This window comes from Cavia porcellus, unplaced genomic scaffold (genome assembly GCF_034190915.1).
Source record: "Cavia porcellus strain 051 isolate PalLab524CR breed Dunkin Hartley unplaced genomic scaffold, mCavPor4.1 scaffold_8, whole genome shotgun sequence".
NCBI lineage: Eukaryota > Metazoa > Chordata > Mammalia > Rodentia > Caviidae > Cavia > Cavia porcellus.
In genome coordinates, this window is record NW_026947491.1 from 45618003 (window position 1) to 45631781 (window position 13779).

General features: G+C 41.0%; 1 protein-coding gene and 1 pseudogene across 4 annotated transcripts in view; one reads left to right on the top strand and one right to left on the bottom strand.

The window, feature by feature from the left end:
- Positions 1–13779, bottom strand: part of Cbx5 (chromobox 5) — a 50066-nt gene that overhangs the window by 25878 nt on the left and 10409 nt on the right. The window lies entirely within an intron of this gene.
- On the top strand, positions 10042–10789 carry LOC100724040 (NADH dehydrogenase [ubiquinone] flavoprotein 2, mitochondrial-like; annotated as a pseudogene).

The window sequence follows — 13779 nt, forward strand, 5'->3', positions numbered from 1 at the left end:
AAATGAAAGACTAATGCTAATTCTGTGAAGGGATAAAGGACAGGAAAAAAATGACAACTATGGTAACATTTTGATAAAATGTTTAAAGTAAGAAAAGGGGTTTCAGAATCTGGATGTGGTGATGCACATTTGTAATTGCAACACTCTGGAGGCTGAGGCAGGAGGATTACCCAGAGTTCAGGAACAACCTGAGCTACAAAAATGAGTTCAAAGCCAGCCTGAACTCCATAGTGAAATCCTGTGTTAAAAAGAGAAAGAAAGAAAGAAAGGAAAAAGGAAGGGAAGGGAAGGGGAAAAAAAGAGAATTCAGGCTGGAGATAGAGCTCATCCTTAGAACTATAATACTTGGCATGTTTAAAAATGAGGTCCTGTATTTGATCCCCCATACAAGATGGAAGGGAAGGAGGAGAAAATTAAATTGAATCAGGAAAGGAACAAAATATGCTAGTGTCCAGTTTCTCTTAAACATCAGAAAATAAGAATTCAGATCATCTCCCTCCTCATCCTTAAACTGCGTAAAAAGGACAGGGGCTGAGGTCCTTCTCGCTTTGGGAAATGGGCTTTGTAACAGCCAACAAATCGAATTGGGCCTACTGCCAGGAGTCAGAGTCCAACCATAATATTCTTTAAAGAATGGTACGCAGTTGTCTTGTAAATCTCCTGGACAGTCACAGATCAGAAGCTGGCAAGGATGACGACATAGTTCTGATGGAATGTGTCTTATCTTAACCTTGAAGTTACAGATCTGCTCAGGAGCTGCAGGAAGAAATGAGAAATGCACCCAGACAGAGGAGAAAACATAATTCTCTTTTAGACAGTGCGACCCAGTGTATTAGGGTCAAATGAAACACAAAGCCAGATGGACAATTTAAGGGCTAGAGCCTGGACCAGATAAAACATCCTGCTGGTGGCTCACACTGAGCTTGGGAGGGAGTGTTCCCATGTGAGAAATGAGACCTGAAGGCAGGATGATGGAATGATTAAGGTAGAATCCAGATACCATGACAGAAAAAGAGAGGAGTGCAACCTTATCCTTGTGGAAATCTTCATGGAAAGGGGTGAGCAGCTTCTCAAGTTTCTAGAATCTTTCAAGCAAGACAGCTCTAAGCCCTCTCTCAAATACAGACAGAACTGTCTGGTAAAAGTACTAACCACTATAGATAGATTTCAGCAACTAGAGCCCATAAAACCCCAGAAAAGAGAAGCCCAAATAATCATATCCATGGCCAAATCTCGTGGTGCACACCTGTGACCCCAGCACTCAGATTGCTAGAGTTTGGGACCTCGAAGGCAGCCCGGGCTACAAAATGAGTTCAAATCCAGCCTGAACTACACATAGCAAGACCCTGTCTCAAAAACCAAAACGAAACAAAATGTCTATGAGCCAAGACAAATTCCTTTCACAGTCTTCTAAATGCTGAGGGAAAACATCTAAACCAAGGATTTGGACAAAAATTGTTTTTTTGGGGAAAAAAAATCAGTTTTGGAAAAACATTAAAGAACTTTGTGATCAGACACAGTTAGAATCCACATTTCAAACTGCTGACAGGAGACTCTTAACTATTTCTCCCAAAAAGAAAATGGGGAGGAGTTGAAGCAGAAGGGGGGAAAAGAATTGTGTTATGAGGGTAAAAGAAAACATCTAAAAACTGTTAGTTCCCAGTGATTACAGAAAGCTTTACACAAAAGGTATGGAGACTTGGAAAGCAGATAAAATGCCTAGCCATCGGCATCACACACACACACACACACACACACACACACACACACACACACAGAACTTGAACTACATACCCTGCCTTTTTTTTTTTCTGATTTTAAGAGACAGGGTTCTCAGTTGAGGCTGACCGTGAATTCACTCTGTGTCTTGAGTGCTGGGATTATAGGTGTGTACCACCATGGTCAGCTAGATGTTTTTATTTTATTTATTTATTTATTTATTTATTTATTGGTCTTTTTTGAGACGGGGTCTCGTTATACAGTTCAGGTTGGTCTTGAGCTCACTTTGTAGCCCAGGCTGGTGGTCTCGAACTCACAATGATCCTCCTGCCTCAGCCTCCTGAGTGCTGGGATTACAGGCGTGAGCCACCACACCCAGCTCAGCTAGATGTTTTTAAATTTTGAGCTCCGGCATGGTGGTGGTGCACACTTGTAATCTCAGCACTTGGGAGGCTGAGGCAAGAGGACTGCTGTGAGTTTGAGGTCACTGTCGATTACATAGTCAGTTTAAGGCCAGCCTAGAATATACAGTAAGATCCTGTCTCAAAATGATGAATTAATTTTGAGACAGAATCTCACTGAATCATCCATGCTGGGCAATTCTCATACATAACATTGGTTCCCTGGCATCAGTCTGTTTTCAGTCTACTCTGTCTAGCTCAGACTCTGCTCTAGTCCCCTTGCTACTACTTTTCTTTTTTTGTGGTACTAGAGACTGAGTGCTGGGACACTCTACCTCTGAGCCACATATCCCAGCCCTTTTCAATCTTTATTTTTAATTTAATTTAATTTAATTTTTGTCTTGTTGAGACAGGGTCTGGCTGGCCTTTAGTTCACTTTGTAGCCCAGACTGGTCTAGAACTTGCAATGATCTTCCTGTGATCCTCCTGCCTCTGCCTCCCGAGTGCTGGAATTATAGGCATGCACCACCATGCCTGGCTTCAGTTTTTACTTAATTTTTTTTTAGGTAAATTCCCACTTTGTGGTGCAGTTTGGCCTCAAATTCACAATGATTCTCTTGCTTCAGCCTCCCAAATGCTGAGATTACAGGCGTGTAGCACCACACTCAGCTCAATTTTTATTTTGAGACAGGGTCTTTCTGAATTGCCCAAACTGACCTCAAACTTGCAATATTACTGCCTCAGGATTACAGAGATGCACCACTATGCCTACTTAAATTCTTTTTTATAGTTCAAAACAATAAAAATGGGGCTGAGGATTTAGCTCAGCGGCATAAGTGCCTGCCTTGCAAGCAGGCAGTCATGAGTTCAATCCCTGGTACCGATAAAAAGGAAAAAGACCAAAAAAAACAATAAAAATGAGCCAGGGATTTAGCTCAGTGGTGTAAGCAACTGACTGGCAAGCACAAGGTCATGAATTTAATTCCCAGTACCACAAAAAAAAAAAGGAAACAAAGTAACAACTGAGCCTTGCTTGGTGGTACTGGCCTGCAAGCCCAGCAACTGGGAAACTGAGGTAAGAGGATGTCGCCAATTTGGGCTACCTAAAAGTTAAAGGCCAGACTACACTACATTAGGAGGCACTGTCTGAAAAAAAAAATATATATATATATGAAAACCAATTGATACACTGCTTCACTGAACTACTCACCAAGTTATCTGGAGATAGTAGTCTGGTCAATTGTCAAGATGCATAGGTAATCAATGAACTGTCTTTTCACTCTAGAGTACCCATATAAATTCTGTGTGCTTTCTAAATGGGCAAAATCCTGCAGAAAGCAAGCCATGACTAAAGAGCAAGGAAGGAAAAGGAGCTCCCTGCACATGGATTTATTAAATATGCCAATGAGCCAGGGATTTAGCTCAGTGGTGTAAGGCAAGAGTGAGGTCGTGAGTTCGATCGCCGGTATCCAAAAAAAAAAAAAGAAAGAAACTCTAAATATGCCAATAAGTGACTTCAGTTGGTCCAGGCTTGAGAAATTCTCACTTCTTTCCTAAAGCCCTCAGGGAAAGATAGTAGTTTAGGGGAAGATTAAGTTGCCAGCTACAGCACTGTCTTCCAGGCGTCCTCTATACAGTCTTATTCAGCAAATAAAACAGATGAAAATCAACCAAATTTACAGAATCATTTTCATCTGTTCTGCTCTTTGCGCTTTATGGATACCGAAACACCATGGTCTTAGGTATGTAACACATACAGCATAAAACTAAAGTACCCCCTATAAAGATGTTTTCTTGCTCTGAATTTATGATTTCAAAGTATTAGCCATGTGGCATTTTAACAAAAACACAGCACAGAGATACACATTACAGCTGTCCCAGCTGTCTCAGGTTTTGTTAAATGGGCTGATAACTATCACTCCACCCTCACCAAAAGCCCAAGAGCACCCAATTCAAGACGAGTTAAAAGCTTTTTAAATGTCTATTTAAGAGACTGGATTAGGAAAGAGTTGAGAAAGAAGATTAACTGTGGTCATTAACACCACTACCATTAACAAGCCACATACAGACAACACAAACTTTATTAATAGAGAGGAGTGTCTAGAGAGAAATGCTCTTCCTTTGGCTAGCACAGTTGTAGTTTATGATCCTTTAAAAATCAGCTATAGAGCACTAGAATTCAATTCTTAGCACCACTAAATAAACAAAGAATGAATGACTGAATGGATGAAATCAGGCTAAAGCACATTATCACCCAGCTTTTGGAATACTGGGTGCTGATTATCTGGGCCTACTACTGCTACAGTGACCAAGGGAGTAACCCACCTTTTATTCTTTTAGATTAAAACATACATTCAAGGCTGGGGATTTAGTTCAGTGGCATAAGCACCTGCCTGGAAGCATGAGGTCATGAGTTCAATCCCTAGTACCAAAAAACAAAACAACAACAAAAAAATATACATTTCAAATTGATATAAGGGCTGTGTTATAAATTCCATTTGGCTGTATGGTCCCCAAGCTCTGAGTACTATTACTTATATATATGGCTTTTTTGTTTTTAAAGACACTATCTATATAATTCAGACTGTTAAACTCACTGTGTAGCCCAGCCTTGTTTTGCACTCGAAGCAATCCTGCCTCAGCCTCCAGTGTCCTGGGATTATAGTCCTGTGCCACCACACCCAATCACAAAATCTTATTTTAAAATAATTTTTTAAAGTTTTTTTGTTCCTTTCTTTTATTAAAACCTAGTGAGTATCTCTCAAGTGTCAGTCTTCTTGAAATTCAGTTAGGGCACATCTAAATCCAATCCTTGGGCAAGAGATTAGCTATCCAACTGCTCCAAGATTTATGAGAAAGCAGAACTTGGCACCCTCCTGGGGAAATGTCTTCCAGATGGTGCTTTCCACCAGCCCCTCTCTGGAATGTACTGAACTTCTCTCAGCACTCTCAGGTGGGTGTGACTCTTAAACCACTCCCCTCTTAATGTGATGGAGCATGAACCTGGAGACCTGGTTACCTTTCATAAAGAACCTTGCAATTTCATCATCAATAAATCTTAAGAAAAACAGGCACTACACTATGCCACAGTATAATAATAAAAAAGAAAGAAAAAAGTTCATAGTAATTTTGAGTTGATGAGCCTGAATGTTAGGTTTATATATTTATCTCTGGCAAATCATGCTTTTAAAAAAAGGGAGAGTTAAAAAAAAACAGGAATGCTCATCCTCAAATAAAACTATAGTCATAAAGTATTTTTAAAGCATCAACTCTAAAAGTAAAACTTGGTCCTTTACCTTGGCAATAGCTCACAGATTTTTGTTTTTTTGAGACAACCTCTTGCTTTGTAGTGCAGGCTGGGCTCAAACTTACAGTGCTCCTCCTGCCGCAGCCTGCTGAATGCTGGTATTATACATGTGAGCCACCACATGTATAATGTGGCTCACAGATTTTGGACATCAGCATTTTAAGGGTTCCAAAGGCCCTTCAGGTTATTTCATCACTTATTTTAAGGAGGCACATGCATTAAATTGGACAATTGTGGTTTTCTTAATAATCTTAAGAAATGTAACAAAAACAACACAAACCATCAATGTGGTGGCACATATCTGTAATCCCAGCACTCAGGAAGCTGAGGCAGGCAGGTGACTACCATGAGTTTGACGCCAGGCTGTGCTACACAGTGAGACCCCCTCATCTCAAAAAGCCAAAACAAAGCAATATAAAAAATAAAATACAATTAAAAATAAGCAATGTAACAATTAGAATAACCCTAAATATCTAAAATATCTTTAGCTGTTGAGAAGATGTTAAAATTTAAATCAACACACTGAAATCTGATTAATACATGCTGACAGGAAAGGAATTTTTATGTAACTGGAGTAAGAAATATCTGGGACTGTAAAACTTCAGGGAGTAAAAAAAGACCCTTTGGCATAATGGCATAATTCTGTGCTTTGCCATCACCTTGGTATATTTGCAACATGACTTATATTGAAGTCATAGCCTACAATTTAGACAAATAAAATCAAGCCACTATTGAATTTTTCCCATCTCATTCAAGGGTATCCTTGGCAGCTCTTGGGCCATCTATTATGATCCTGACCAATTTTGCTCTGTGGCAATTTAAAAGCTGTAAAAAGAATACATAATAGGTGATGACAGGAGAAACAAACCCACACCAGAAGTTATTGAACCTTGCAGGTCTTTGCAAGTGTCTCTATTGACATTTAAGTGAGTTACTATGCCACAGTATCATAAAAGTGTGCTCTGGACTTTAGATATATTAATAGTTAGATACAAAAAAGGCCACTATCAGATAAATGGCTAAGGAATGGCCAATCTCAGACCACCCAGCTCTTCAACTGAGTGCTATGACATGTTACTTAAGCCAAGTAAAATTTTTCTTTTTGTTCAATTTCCAACTACATTCCCAATTCAAATCCTGTGCCAAAGGGATGATTAATATAGTCTTTCTGTTCTTTGCTCTAAAATTGGTTTGCTGGTTATATATTTATTAAGGGTCTAGCAGGGGTCAAGCATTGCATGAACACTTGAATCTGCTCTAGTCTTCAATTTAAGGGCTGAGGATTTTAAACTGCTCACTAATTAAACTAGTGCTGGTCAGTACCTTCTCTGGTTGTTACGAAGATACTTAGGCTGGGGATGGTGGAACATACCTGTAATCCCAGCACTTGGGAGGCTGAGACAGGAGGATCACTGAGAGTTTGAGACCAGCCTGGAACATACAGTGAAACCCTGTCTCCAAAAACAAAACCAAACAAGACCAAAAAAAAGGTTGCTAGGGCTGGGGATTTAGCTCAGCGGCATAAGCACCTGCCTTGCAAGCAGGCAGTCGTGAGTTCGGTCCCCGGTACCGATAAAAATGAAAACGACAAAAAAAAAAAAAAAAAAAAAAAAAAAAAAAAAAGGTTGCTAGATGTGGTGGTGCACACCTGTAACCCCAGCACTCAGGAGGTTGAGGCATGTAGATTGCTGCGAGTTCAAGGCCAGGGCTATACAGTGAATTCGAAAAGGAATCTTGAAAGGGGTGGAGATTTAGCCCAGTGGCATAAGTGCCTACCTGGCAAGCTCTAGGTTGTGAGTTTAATCCGTGGTACCATTAAAAAAAAAAAAAAAATGTCTGAACTACATAGCAAGACCCTGTCTCAAAATACGTACATACACAAATTTTAAAAAATCAGTGTTGCCCTTTCCTTTTTCTTTTTTTCCTTTCATGATTATGCCTGCCAGTCAATGTTTCTCACAGAAGACTGAAATCTGTATGCTGTTTACTGGGGATGAAAGCCAGGGTCTGTGCACTAATAGTGCTGTTCAAGTCTTCTGTTTTCTTACTGATTTTTGTTAGTGGTACTGGAGATCAAACCAGGGCCCTCACACATGACAGACAAGCATCTTACCATTCAGCTACAATCCTGGGTCTCCTTAAAAATTCCCAAGCCCCACCCCCAGTACTGGGCACTGAAAGTAGGGCCTTTCACATGCTATTTAACAATGTGTGACTGTGGGATAGGAGTTTAGCCTGGCAGCATAAGTGCCTGCTTGGCAAATGTGAGGTTGTGAGTTCAATCCCTGGTACCAAAAAAAAAAAAAAAAAAAAATCTATGACTGAGCCATATCTTCAGCCTTGTTTTTTTCCTTTTTTCCTTTGAGATAGGATCTTGCTGATTACCTAGGCTGGCTTTGAACTTAGGATCCTCAGCCTCCCAAGTACCTGGGATCTACCATCATACAGATACTTCTGTTTTATCAGTTAGGTCTGAAATTCACAGATATAATACAGACTTGTACTATTTCATATATGTATTGTGAAACTTTTATGATCGGCAGCATAAACATTTCCGATTGTTATGTCCTCTTGGCAAATTGATTCTTTTATTACCTAACCTGCTGTTACATGCCCTCTTAGGTTTTATGGAAAAAGAACAAAACATTTTGGAAAACATACAGGAAACAAAAAATGTAAATCATTACAGGAAGTTAAAAAATAACCAGTTAATTTTCTAAATTATCTGTGTTTTATCTATGAGTGTCTCCAACTCTTCATATAAATGAGGTTTGTGTTTTATCAGATCTCTACACATAATTTATTGTTGTAAAATACTGAACAAATTAGCAGTATTTTATCCTCCACAGCTCTCTGTGAGGCAAGTCTTACAGATTTAGGACTGAGAAACAAAGTACACAGAGTTCCAGGATTTGCCTTAGAAACCAAACTTTGGATTTCCCAACCTGTTAAGTTAACCTCTTAGTACAGGGCATTTTATTCCCTGATGGCTTAGACACGACCTTACTTTATTATAGGAAACGCAGATTACAATCAGAAAAATACTTAAATTCAATTTGGTTCCTCCAATCCATGGAATAAATTAGTTTTATAATACTTGACCTAGATACAGCCTGTTCAGGTATACCATTTTGATCTCCTGCTCTCGAATATCCTTTCTAGCAATGAAGCACAATAGACAGGTACTCGGGAAATCTGAAGATTAAAAGTGTACAAGGAGGGCCAGGGGTTTAATTCAGTGGCATAAGGGTGCCTTGCAAAGCACAGCCGTGAGTTCAATCCCCAGTACAAAAAAAAAAGTGTACAAAGGAATTTTTTACCCTGTCCATGACCTAGTTTCAGTAGAAAAATCTGTTTATTGGGCTGGGGATTTAGTTCAGTGGCATAAGCACCTCCCTTGCAAGCGCCTGCTCATGAGTTCAATCCTTGGTATTGCTTAAAAAAAAAAAATCTGTTTATGGCTAACTCTGATGAATTACTATTACTGGCAAAGAAAATTCAGACTATATAACCTTCAACTTTTCTTTTTTTTTTTTTCCTTTTTGTCTTTTTTGAGGTAGGGTCTCACTATGCAGTTCAGGCTGACCTTGAGCTCACTTTGTAGCCCAGGCTGGTCTGGAACTTGCAAGGATTCTACCACCTCAGCCTCCCGAGTGCTGGGATTACAGGCATGAGCCACCACGCCCGGCTAACCTTCAAATTTTCAAGAAAGAGGGTAAAAACAGATCAGTTAGTCCATTACATGTTTGCTTTTAAAAGTGAATAATATATTTGCTATTCTGTGTTCAGTCCTACTCTGAGGATTCACAGTCAATTTAGTCCTCTGTTGCTCAACTCCTAGGCAAGAATATAACAGGGGGGCTGGGGATTTAACTCAGCGGCATAAACGCCTGCCTTGCAAGCAGGCAGTCATGAGTTCGATCCCTGGTACCGATAAAAAGGAAAAAGACAAAAAAAAAAAAAAAAAAAAAAAAAAAAAAGAAGAATATCACAGGGCTGGGGTGCCACGTTCTCATTTTCCACTGGCCCAAATGTTAGCATGAACTCTTAATTTGCATTTACTATAATTATTGGTACAAAAAGCACTTCAAAATGATTTAGGAGGCACTTTATAAATTTTAGTCTCAATAGCTATTAACTATCACCAAGTGTGGCGGCACACACCTATAATTCCAGCACTTGGAAGGCCGAGGTCAAGACTGCCACAAGGTCAAGGTCAGCCTGAATTACATGGTATGCAAGATTCTGTCTCAAAAACCAACCCAACTATCAAATAGTCAAGTCTGCACATCAAGATGAAGAAATTAGCTGTCAGAGTGCATACCTGGGGGCTGGGGATTTAGCTCAGCGGCATAAGCGCATGCCTTGCAAGCAGGCAGCCGTTAAGTTCGATCCCCGGTACCGATAAAAAAAGAAGAAAAAAAAAGAAAGACTACAGAGTGCATACCTGTAATCTCAGCATAATGGAAGACTGAGGTAGGACGATCTGAATGTTGAGCTCAGTCTGGCCAACTTGGCAAGAACGTCTCAAACTTAAAAAAAAAAGTACGCAGTGCGTCCAGGCGCGCATGTGTTTCAGACTTTGACCGCCAGGAGGCGGCACCTAAGGCCGCCATGTTCTCCTTAGTACTGTGGGCGGGCAGCAGGCCTCACCACCGCGTAGGGAAGACAAATAAGGAATTTGCCTAAGTCAGCTGTGTAAAATGGTGCTGGAGGAGCCTTATTTGTGCACAGAGCTAACCCTGAGAATAATCCAGATACTCCATTTGATTTCGCACCAGAAAACTGTAAGAGGATACAGGCAGTTATAAAAAACTACCCCAAAGAGCATAAAGCAGCAGTAGTGCTTCCAGTTTTGGACTTACCCCAAAGGCAGAATGGGTGGTTGCCCATCTCTGCTATGAACAAGGTTGCAGGAGTTTTACAAGCCCCTCCAATGAGGGTTTATGAAGCAGCAACTTTTTATGCAATGTGCAACCAAAAGCCAGTGGCGAAGTACCACATTCAGGTCTGCACCACCACACTCTGCATGCACAGAGGCACTGACGGCATCCTGGAGGCCATTCAGAAAAAGCTTGGAATAAAGGCTGGAGAGGCTACACCTGACAAACTTTTCACTCTTATGGAGGTGGAATGCACCAATTGGTTCAAATAAATGACAAGTACTACAAGTGGACGTTTCTGTTGTGAGTCAACTGGAGATCTCACCTCATTGACTGAACCATCTGAAGGACGTGGGTTTGGTGTGCAAGCAGGCCTTTAATTTATATTCTGCTGTAAATATGTCACTGGAGAAATAAAATGCAAACCTATCAACCAAAAAAAAAAATTTTTTTTTTAAGGGCTAGGAATATAGCTCAGTGTGCAAACCTTGGTTTCCAGTCCTTAGTTAACTGGAAAAAGAAAAAAAAAAAAAAAAATGCTGACCAACCTCAGAAGCTGGAAGAGACAAGAAGCCACAACAGGGACTCAACACTTTGATTAGTTTTTTGGCTGAAAAAGAATTCTGTTCTGTTGAGTTTTGTCTTTGTTTTCTGAGATGCAGTGTAGTTCACTATGTAGTTCAGGCTGATCTTGAACTTGCAGAGAGCCTCCTGCCTCTGTCTCCCAGTGAGACTACAGGCATACACCACCACCCAACAATTCCTGGGGGTGGGGTTTGTTTGTTTTGTTTTGTTTTGTTGTCTTTTTGAGATGGAGTGCAGTTAGGCTGGCCTTAACCGTACTTTATCCATGCTGGCCTCAAACTCCAAGCAATCCTCCGGCCTCACCCACCAAGTGTTGGGATTACAAGCATGTATCACCACACCCAGCTTCCTGTTTTTTAAAACAGGGTGTCACTTTGTAGTTCAGGCTGGCCTGGAACTCATTTTGTAGCCCACATTGGCCTCAAACTTATGATCCTTCTGCCTCAGCCTCCCAAATGCTTGGATCACAAGCATGTACCACCATGCCGGGCCTCATTCCTGTGGTTTTAAACTAGCAACTCAATCAGATATGGCAGGGCACACCTGTAATCCTAGCACTTGGGAGGCTTAGGTAAGCAAATCCCATGAATTAAAGGCCAGCCTGGGCTACACAGTGTGCCTAAGAACAGTCTCAACTGTATAGGGAGATGCTTTCTCAAAAATAAAGTAGCAAATCTATGGTGGACTGTTAGAAATTCAAGCAAAAGATGGACAACTCAATACTCAGTGATAACTGTGTTAAAATGAGAAATAAACAGGACTAGGGAAGCAGCTCAGCGTGAAGGCCTTGGATTCAATCCCCAGTACTGCAAAAGTAAGAAATAAAAAGAGCTGAAATATACATAACTCTGTGTTCAAGCCTTGAAGTCAATCCTCAGTACTAATAAAAAAAGGCGGGGGGACGGGGGACCACACACCCAAAACACTGGGAGCAAGGAGCATACCTCAGTAGTTAAAACTGTATCTTACATGCTTGAGGCCTTGAGTTCAAATTCATAGAACCCTCCAACACAACCATAAATTGGAAATATACAGTATCACCAAAAAGAATTGTGCCTAAAACTTTTAATCCCTTATGTCAAAAGGTAAATTGAGGCATCTGCAGGACAGGTTTGACCAAAAATAAACTGGCAGACCTGAGAAAACACTCAGAAAGGTCTAATGTTTACATAAGTGCTAACGAGACCATTGTAGGTTTTTCCACAAACACATTAGCTGGTTGAACTCCTGGACAGACTAAACATAGGCAGCAGTTGTCACTGTGGGTGTTCTGCCAGCACAAGTGTACAGTTGTCATCAGAAATGAGTATGTGGTTTCAAGTGGCTTACAGTGTTACAGCAGATCAGGTACAAAAAAAAAACCGAGTTGCACTCAGAGGAGTGGAGGGAACCAGCTTTATAATACCAGTGGACTGTAAGGAGCTTAGAACCGCAAAGTGTGAGCTCCAAATATTTTTTTCTTTCTTTTTTTTTTTTTTTGTCTTTTTGAGACTTGGTTTCACTATGCAGTTCAGGCTAGCCTTGAACTCAGTGATCCTCCTGCCCCAGCCTCCTGAGTGCTGGGATTACAGGTGTGGGTCACCATGCCTGGCTTTTATCTCCTTATATAGCAACCCTGATTGGGGTGTGCCAGCAGCATTATAGAATTAGAAGAGAGCACGTTAAAATAGCCATTTTGCGCATATCTGCCAATTTGGCCTTAGGTTTTAGTTTCTTTTGAGTTTTATTTTCCTCATCATTTTTACCCTTTGATGCCCTGTATTACCTAATAGGGCATCATCATCTTCCTGTATCTGTGGAGCCAGGACTCAGGAAACGACTCTTCTGGTGACTGTGCTCTCTGTGAATGTCATCAGAATGCCCAGAAGGCAGGGTCCCATTGTCACAGGCAACAAGAGTCAACTAGGTCCCCAAAAGTCATGTCCATTGGCCTGGGCTCCAATTCCAACCTTCTTTCAATTGTTCTCTTCTCCATTGAATCCTATTCCTCCATTCTCTGGCCTTCTGTGTGGCTACTCTCAACTCATTGACATAACAAAAACATTTCTCTCCCCAAACATCAAAGTAGCACCTTTCTACAATAAGAAAGTCTAAGGCATGCCCCTTTTGTAGCCTCGGTTGCCAGCAAATTAATCTGATGCTGCATTGAGATTGGTGAGTCAGCCACTTGCTCCGTAACATCATTTAGTTCCCAAGACAGTTTATAACCCTACTGTTGTCTTCCTCTCAATCCTGTCCAGAAGCTTTCCTGAGCCGATTAGAACCAAAGTCAGTAGCACTTTTCTTTTTGTGAGCTGCTGCCAGAATATAGGGCTATTTCCATCTCAGGTCTGTGTAAATTGAGATCTCAGAAGTGAGGAAAACCTGGACACATGTGCCAGTTTTATCTATAAGCAGCAAAAGCAGTGTATCGCCACACAAGTAACACACACCAAAGGATGCTGTGCTGGGTCTCATTACTGGGCAACATCTGGATGTAGGTGTAGGTATAGACTTCCTAGGAACTCACTGTTTGGCCCAGACTGGCAGCTCTGAAGACACGTCAAGTCCTGAGATACCTCAGTCCCTGAAGACGCAAGAATGCCAAGTGCCATGGGCCTGATCACTGTGCTTGTTTTGCTCTGAGGGACGCTCTGGGAAGCACCATTTGGCTTCCACATAGGCTCTTTCATGAAATGGCAGGCCCAACCAGCAGAATTGAGACTTGATGCCTTCTGTACTATGGAAGAGACTAAAGATAGTGTTCAGGAGCTGATAGGTCTGAGAGGTGGGGTCAGTGAACTGAGTCAGCAGACAGAGGCCAGACAGATCTACTTCCCAGTATGGCTGGTTTTACTCCTGATCCAGATTTATCAGTTGTTTTTGTGCCTTTACTTGTTTGTGG